Below are 5,721 nucleotides of genomic sequence, written 5' to 3'. Positions count from 1 at the left end.
AAGTGAGATATAGCAACAGAAACTGAGGAAATCCAAATCATCATTAGGTCTTACTTCAAAAGTCTGTACTACACAAAGATGGAAAATCTGAATGAAACAGATGAATTTCTAGACAGATACAATATATCAAAATTAAAACATGATCAAGTAAGCTATTTAAATAGTCCCATAACACCTAAGGAAATATAAGCGCTCATCAAAAGTCTCCCAACGGGGGAAATAAAAAGGCACAAGGCCAGATATTTAGTTCAGAATTCTACCAGACATTCAGAGAGCTAATATCAATACTCAGCAAACTATTTCACAAAAAACTGAAACAGAAGGAACACTATCTAATTCATTCTATGAAGCCACAGTTATCTGATCCCCAACTATTCAAAGACTTAATAAAGGGAACTTCTGACCAATTTCAGCCATGAACATCTTCTCCAAAATTCTTAATAAATTAGACTCCAACAAACCATATAACCCAATTAGGGAAAAAATGGAGTATGGAAGTAACTAAACAGAGAATTCTCAACAGAGTAATTTCAAATGGCCAGGAAGCACTTAAAGAGATGCTTAACATCCTTAGTCATCAGGGAAATGCAAATAAAATTACTCTGAAAATCCACTCCACACCAAACAGAATGGCTAACAACCAAAAACTCAAGGGACAGCACATACATGGTAAGCATGGTAAGAAACAGAAGTACTCATCCATTGCTTGTGAGATTGCAAACTTGTACAACCACTCTGAAAATCAATCTGGTGATTTTATAGAAAATTGGAAATAATTCTACCTGAAGACCTACTCCTGGTCATATACCCAAAAGATGCTATACCATATGCCAAAGCCATGTGCTCCACTACTTTTATAGCAGTTTTATTGGTAATAACAAACAACCCAGATATTTCTCACCTGAAGCCTGGATACAGAAAACGTGGTACATTTACATGATGGAATAATTTTCAGCTATTAAAAACAAAGTCACCATGAATTTTGCTTCTAAAAGGATGGAACTAGAAAATGTCATCCTGAGTGAGGTAAGTAATTCAGAACCAAAAGGACATGCATAGTATGTTTTGACTTATAAGTGGATATGTCGTAATGTACAGCATACCCATGATAAACACCAAAGACCCAAGGAAGTTAAGTAAGAGGAAAGGCCCAAGCAAGAATGCTTACATCACACTTAGAAATGGGAAGAAAATAATCACAGAAGGCAGGGGGAGGGAAGGATATGGGTGAGAGAGGGGAGTTGGAGGAGAGTGGGAAGGCAGGAATAGGAGCAGGGAGAGACAGGCAAGAGGCCCAGAGGGCCAGGACACTGAATGGAATTCTGCATCTGTGGGGAGGGGGTTGGCGGGCAGGAATCTTTAGAAAGTCCTAGAGACCTGGGATAGATAGGTTCCCAGGAGGCCAAGCATATGACCTTAGCCAATACACCTAACTGTGGGGACACAGATCCTGTAGAAGCACATCTTAGCCAAGCAGGACCTCCAGTGGAAGGATAAGGACATCAACCTACCCACAAAACTTATCTTGTCTGAAAGAAATACATGGATATTGGAGAGACTAAAGGAAAGGCAAAGCATTAACTGGTCCAACCTGAAACCCATCCCATGGATCAGCACCAACTGCTGACATTATTAATGATTCTTTTTATTTTTGTAGAAAGGAGACTAGCATAACTGCCCTCTGAGAGGCTCTACCTAGAAAAGGTCTGAAACAAATGCAGATACCTATTACCAAACATCTGGGGAAGGTCAGTCAGGAGAGATGATGGAAGGATGAAAAGCCCTAAAGTAGATAGGAACACCACAGGAAGACCAAAAGATTTAACAAACCTCAACCACTGGGAGTTCTCAGAGTCTTAGCCACCAACCAAAGGACATACATAGACAGGAAGGAAGCCACGTCCACACATATGTACCAGTCAGGCAGCTCAGTCTTCATGGCTGCCTTGACTGGCCAGTGCGGGATAGATAAGGTGTGACTAATCAGGCTTAAACTTGATGTGCCAGAGGGGGAACACGTCCAGGGTCAGGCATACACTTTCAGAAGAGAAGGGGAGGAGGGATGGAGGGACTTGTGAAGTATGCACTGTAAGTAAATTAATAAATAAATACATTAATTAATTAAAAAGAAAACAAGAGTGATGATCAGTAATATATAAACTCACTGTAATTTACAAAGTCCACACAGATGTCAATGACTTATATGGCAATAAAGCCAGGATGGCATACTGTTCTATTTGGCCTCACATTCTTGTGAGAAAGGGGTTTGCCTCAAAATGAATCTGGAAGGCATCATAGTGGAAGACAAGCACTGCTGAAAAACAACAGCTGTCTGTCTGTAATAGTCTCATTCACTGTTTTCTTCAGCACTGGGTTTCTCCCACAGATAATATACCCCCTAATTATCACACAGCATGTGGCTTGGAAGGGCTCAGTGGCTTGTGAAATAAAAACCTTCCTTGAAGACTCACCATGGTCATAAGCTCAAATGGATCCAGAGGGGCTTGTCAAGTGGTGATGCTTGCTTTAATAAGTTTTTAATTTGTTTTTCCTTGGTTAAAAAAAAGAAAAAAAGAAAACTGGATTCTTGTATCTCATTGAGGAAATAAGACGCTGAAAGTAAATATATAGAGTGAAAACGAAGGAAGAAGGCACTGAAGAGATGAAGCAAAGATTTCTGCCAGGATGAACTAGGCGAGAAATTTTTAAATTAAACCTACAAGATTAGGGAGCGAAAATTAAATTGTGATGACACACACTTTACAGTATCAAAAAAAAATCTCAATTAAGGCCCTTGTATTATGAAATTTCGTATAGAAAGAGAAGACAACCTAGATGCTGAAGAGATGGCTCAACTGTTATGAGTATGTGCTGTTCTTTAGAGGACCTAAGTTTGACTCCCAGCACAAATATTTCATACCTCACAACTGCCTGTAACTCCCACTTCATGGTATCCAAAGTTCTCTCTTGGCTTTCATACTTACCTGCACCTTTGCATGCACAAACCCACACACAAACATATTTTGTGACATTTAGATATGTTGCCACCATTTTGGGGCATTCAGATGTACTCCACCACCACCATCTTGGGGTATTCAGATGTACTCACTTGCAATAGATCATCTCAGCTAGGCTTATAGAAGCTTTACACAGAGGCAGAGAGGAGACTGAGATTTCCACCTGAGTATCCAGTTGCTACCCGTCTTTTTATTCAACTCTGCCCTACATGTCTGCTGGACTGGCTAGGTTATGCATAAGCTGAGGAATCCTGGAGCAGTGTCTCTATCTAAGTGGCTACTGGGAAACCTCATTTCTTCTGGAAAAGGGCTTTCCTGTTGTAGCTGGCAGAGGAGGAGCATCTACAAGTCTGTAACTAAATCTTCACCTTATTTCTTTAAGGATGTCCAAGAAATTTATAGGCTCTCATGATGAATACCAGGCAGAATCATGCCTCAGTATAGATTTTCTTTATGACTTCTCCTGAAAAGAAATTTTAGTAACACATGCACATACCCACACCATACACACACACACACACACACACACACACACAATTAAAAATACCTGATAGGGATGAGTCTCAAGACAACGGGGATGGTGCAGGAAAGGTCAATTGGTGGTTCAGCATGGTACAACCCAAGTCTGGAAAGATGAATATGAAAATCCTCCACAAGGAAGAGCTCATTGCTCAGAAGAAGTGGGAGATTGAGGCCAGAATGGAACAAAAGGCTAGGCAGAGTCAAGGGGCCAGTCCACGGCCCCCTCATCCTGGGAAAATTGCTGATGCACATAACTCCTGCATCTCCAACAAGTTTGTCAATGATGGCAACTTTCTGGAGCAGTTCCTGAAGTTACAGAAGGCACAAGCAAGCACAGATTCAGCCCCTAGGGCCCTTCCCAGCATGGCAACACCCAGCTCCTTGAAGAGACCCCTCGTGCTCAGGAAGCGAACAGGCCTGCGACTAGGTAGCCTAACTGGCCCTGTGAAGAATTACTCACAAGCTAGATATCTCTAGTGTCACTGCTCTAGTGTCTTCCAGTTCCCTGATGATGGTGAGGAGGGGGACTATGAGAAGTGACTGGAAATGAAAGTTTCACCCTCAGAGGGGGCTGAGACTCAGAGAGTGATAGAGAAGCTGGTTTTGTGGCAGAAGGAGGCCCCGAGCTAGAGAAAGTAGCTATGGAGGACTACAAGAATAACCCAGTCTTCAGATTTTTACAGAATAAGAATAGCAGGGAATTCCTGTATTACAGAAGGAAGGTGGCTGAGATCAGAAAAAAAAAATAAATAAAATAAAATAAAGCCCAAAAGTGACAGGCAGCCACCCAGAAAGTTTTACCCCCAGAGGACAAAGAGGCCAAGAACCTTGCAGAAAATTTGGCCAGGTTCATAGCAGACAGGGGTCCTGAAGTGGAGACCATCGCCCTCCAGAACAACCATGAAAATCAGGCCTTCAGTTTTCTCTATGATCCCAACAGCCAAGGGTACAGATAGTACAGGCAAAAGCTGGAGGAGTTCTGGAAAGCCAAGGCGGGCTCAACAGGCTCCCTCCCGGCTCCTGCTCCCAATCCCAGCCTGTGGCAAAAGTCTGCCCCAGAATCTCTGTCAAAGACTGTGCCCCCTATCACTGTCTGCCCTACTCCAGTGGCCCCAGCACCTGCTGTCAACCCCACTCCATCCATTCCTGGGAAGCCCACCACCACAGCAGCTGTGAAGAGGAAGCGGAAACGCCTGTGGGGGCCTGAAGAGGACAAAGTGGAGCTTCCACCTGCTGAACTGGCACAGAGGGACATAGATACCTCACCTTCACCTCTGTCAGTTCAGGATCTCAAGGGGCTTGGCTATAAGAAGGGGAAACCTGTGGGCCTGATGGGTGTCACAGAGCTGTCTGATGCAAAAAAGAAGCAGCTGAACGAGCAGCAGGAAATGCAACAGATGTATGACATGATTATGCAGCACAAGCATGCCATGCAAGACATGCAGTTTCTGTGTGAGAAGGCACTGTAGCAACACCAGCATGGCTATGACAGTGATGAGGAGGTAGACAGTGAACTGGGCACCTGGAAGCACCAGCTGCGACGCATGGAGATGGACAAGACATGGGAGTGGGCAGAGCAGCTGACATATATGGGTCGGGGCAAGCTCTTCATTGGTGACTTTCTGCCACCCAAGGAGCTGGAGGAGTTCATGGAGAACTTCAAGGCCCTGAAGGAGGGCAGAGAGCCAGACTACTCAGAATACAAGGAGTTTAAGCTGACGGTGGTAAACACTGGCTACCAGATGCTCAGGAAGATGGGCTGGAAAGAGGGCTAGGGATTGGGCACTGAGGGCCAGGGCATCAAGAACCCAGTGAAGAAGGTTGCCACCACAATAGATGGAGCTGGTTTTTGCATCAACTGGCCAGCTGAGCTCTCCAAGGAGGGTGATGAGTACGAGGCCTTCCACAAGAGGATGATGCTGGCCTACTGATTCCGGCCCAACCCCTGAACAACCCCAGACGGACCTACTACTGAATATTCAGGCAACACAGAGTCTACTTTCAGATCGGCCATCCTTGGACTATGGAATGTTCTGGCAATCATCTCTGCCCTGTTGTCACAAGTATTGTGCTATGTATTAAAGTCCCAATGTTCAAAAACAAAAACAAACAAAAACTCACATCTTATTTTAACCATGATTCTTTATATACTGAGAAATCAAGGTGAGAAACAATGCAATAA

General features: G+C 43.8%; 1 pseudogene; it reads left to right on the top strand.

Annotated features, from left to right (window-relative positions):
* Positions 1 to 491: 491 nt before the first annotated feature.
* On the top strand, positions 492 to 5,514 carry LOC110295734 (annotated as a pseudogene).
* The last annotated feature ends 207 nt before the right edge of the window (positions 5,515 to 5,721 follow it).

Source organism: Mus caroli, chromosome 6 (assembly GCF_900094665.2).
Source record: "Mus caroli chromosome 6, CAROLI_EIJ_v1.1, whole genome shotgun sequence".
Classification (NCBI taxonomy): Eukaryota; Metazoa; Chordata; class Mammalia; order Rodentia; family Muridae; genus Mus; species Mus caroli.
The sequence above is the reverse complement of the archived record's forward strand: the minus strand, read 5'-3'. Positions and strand labels throughout refer to the sequence as shown.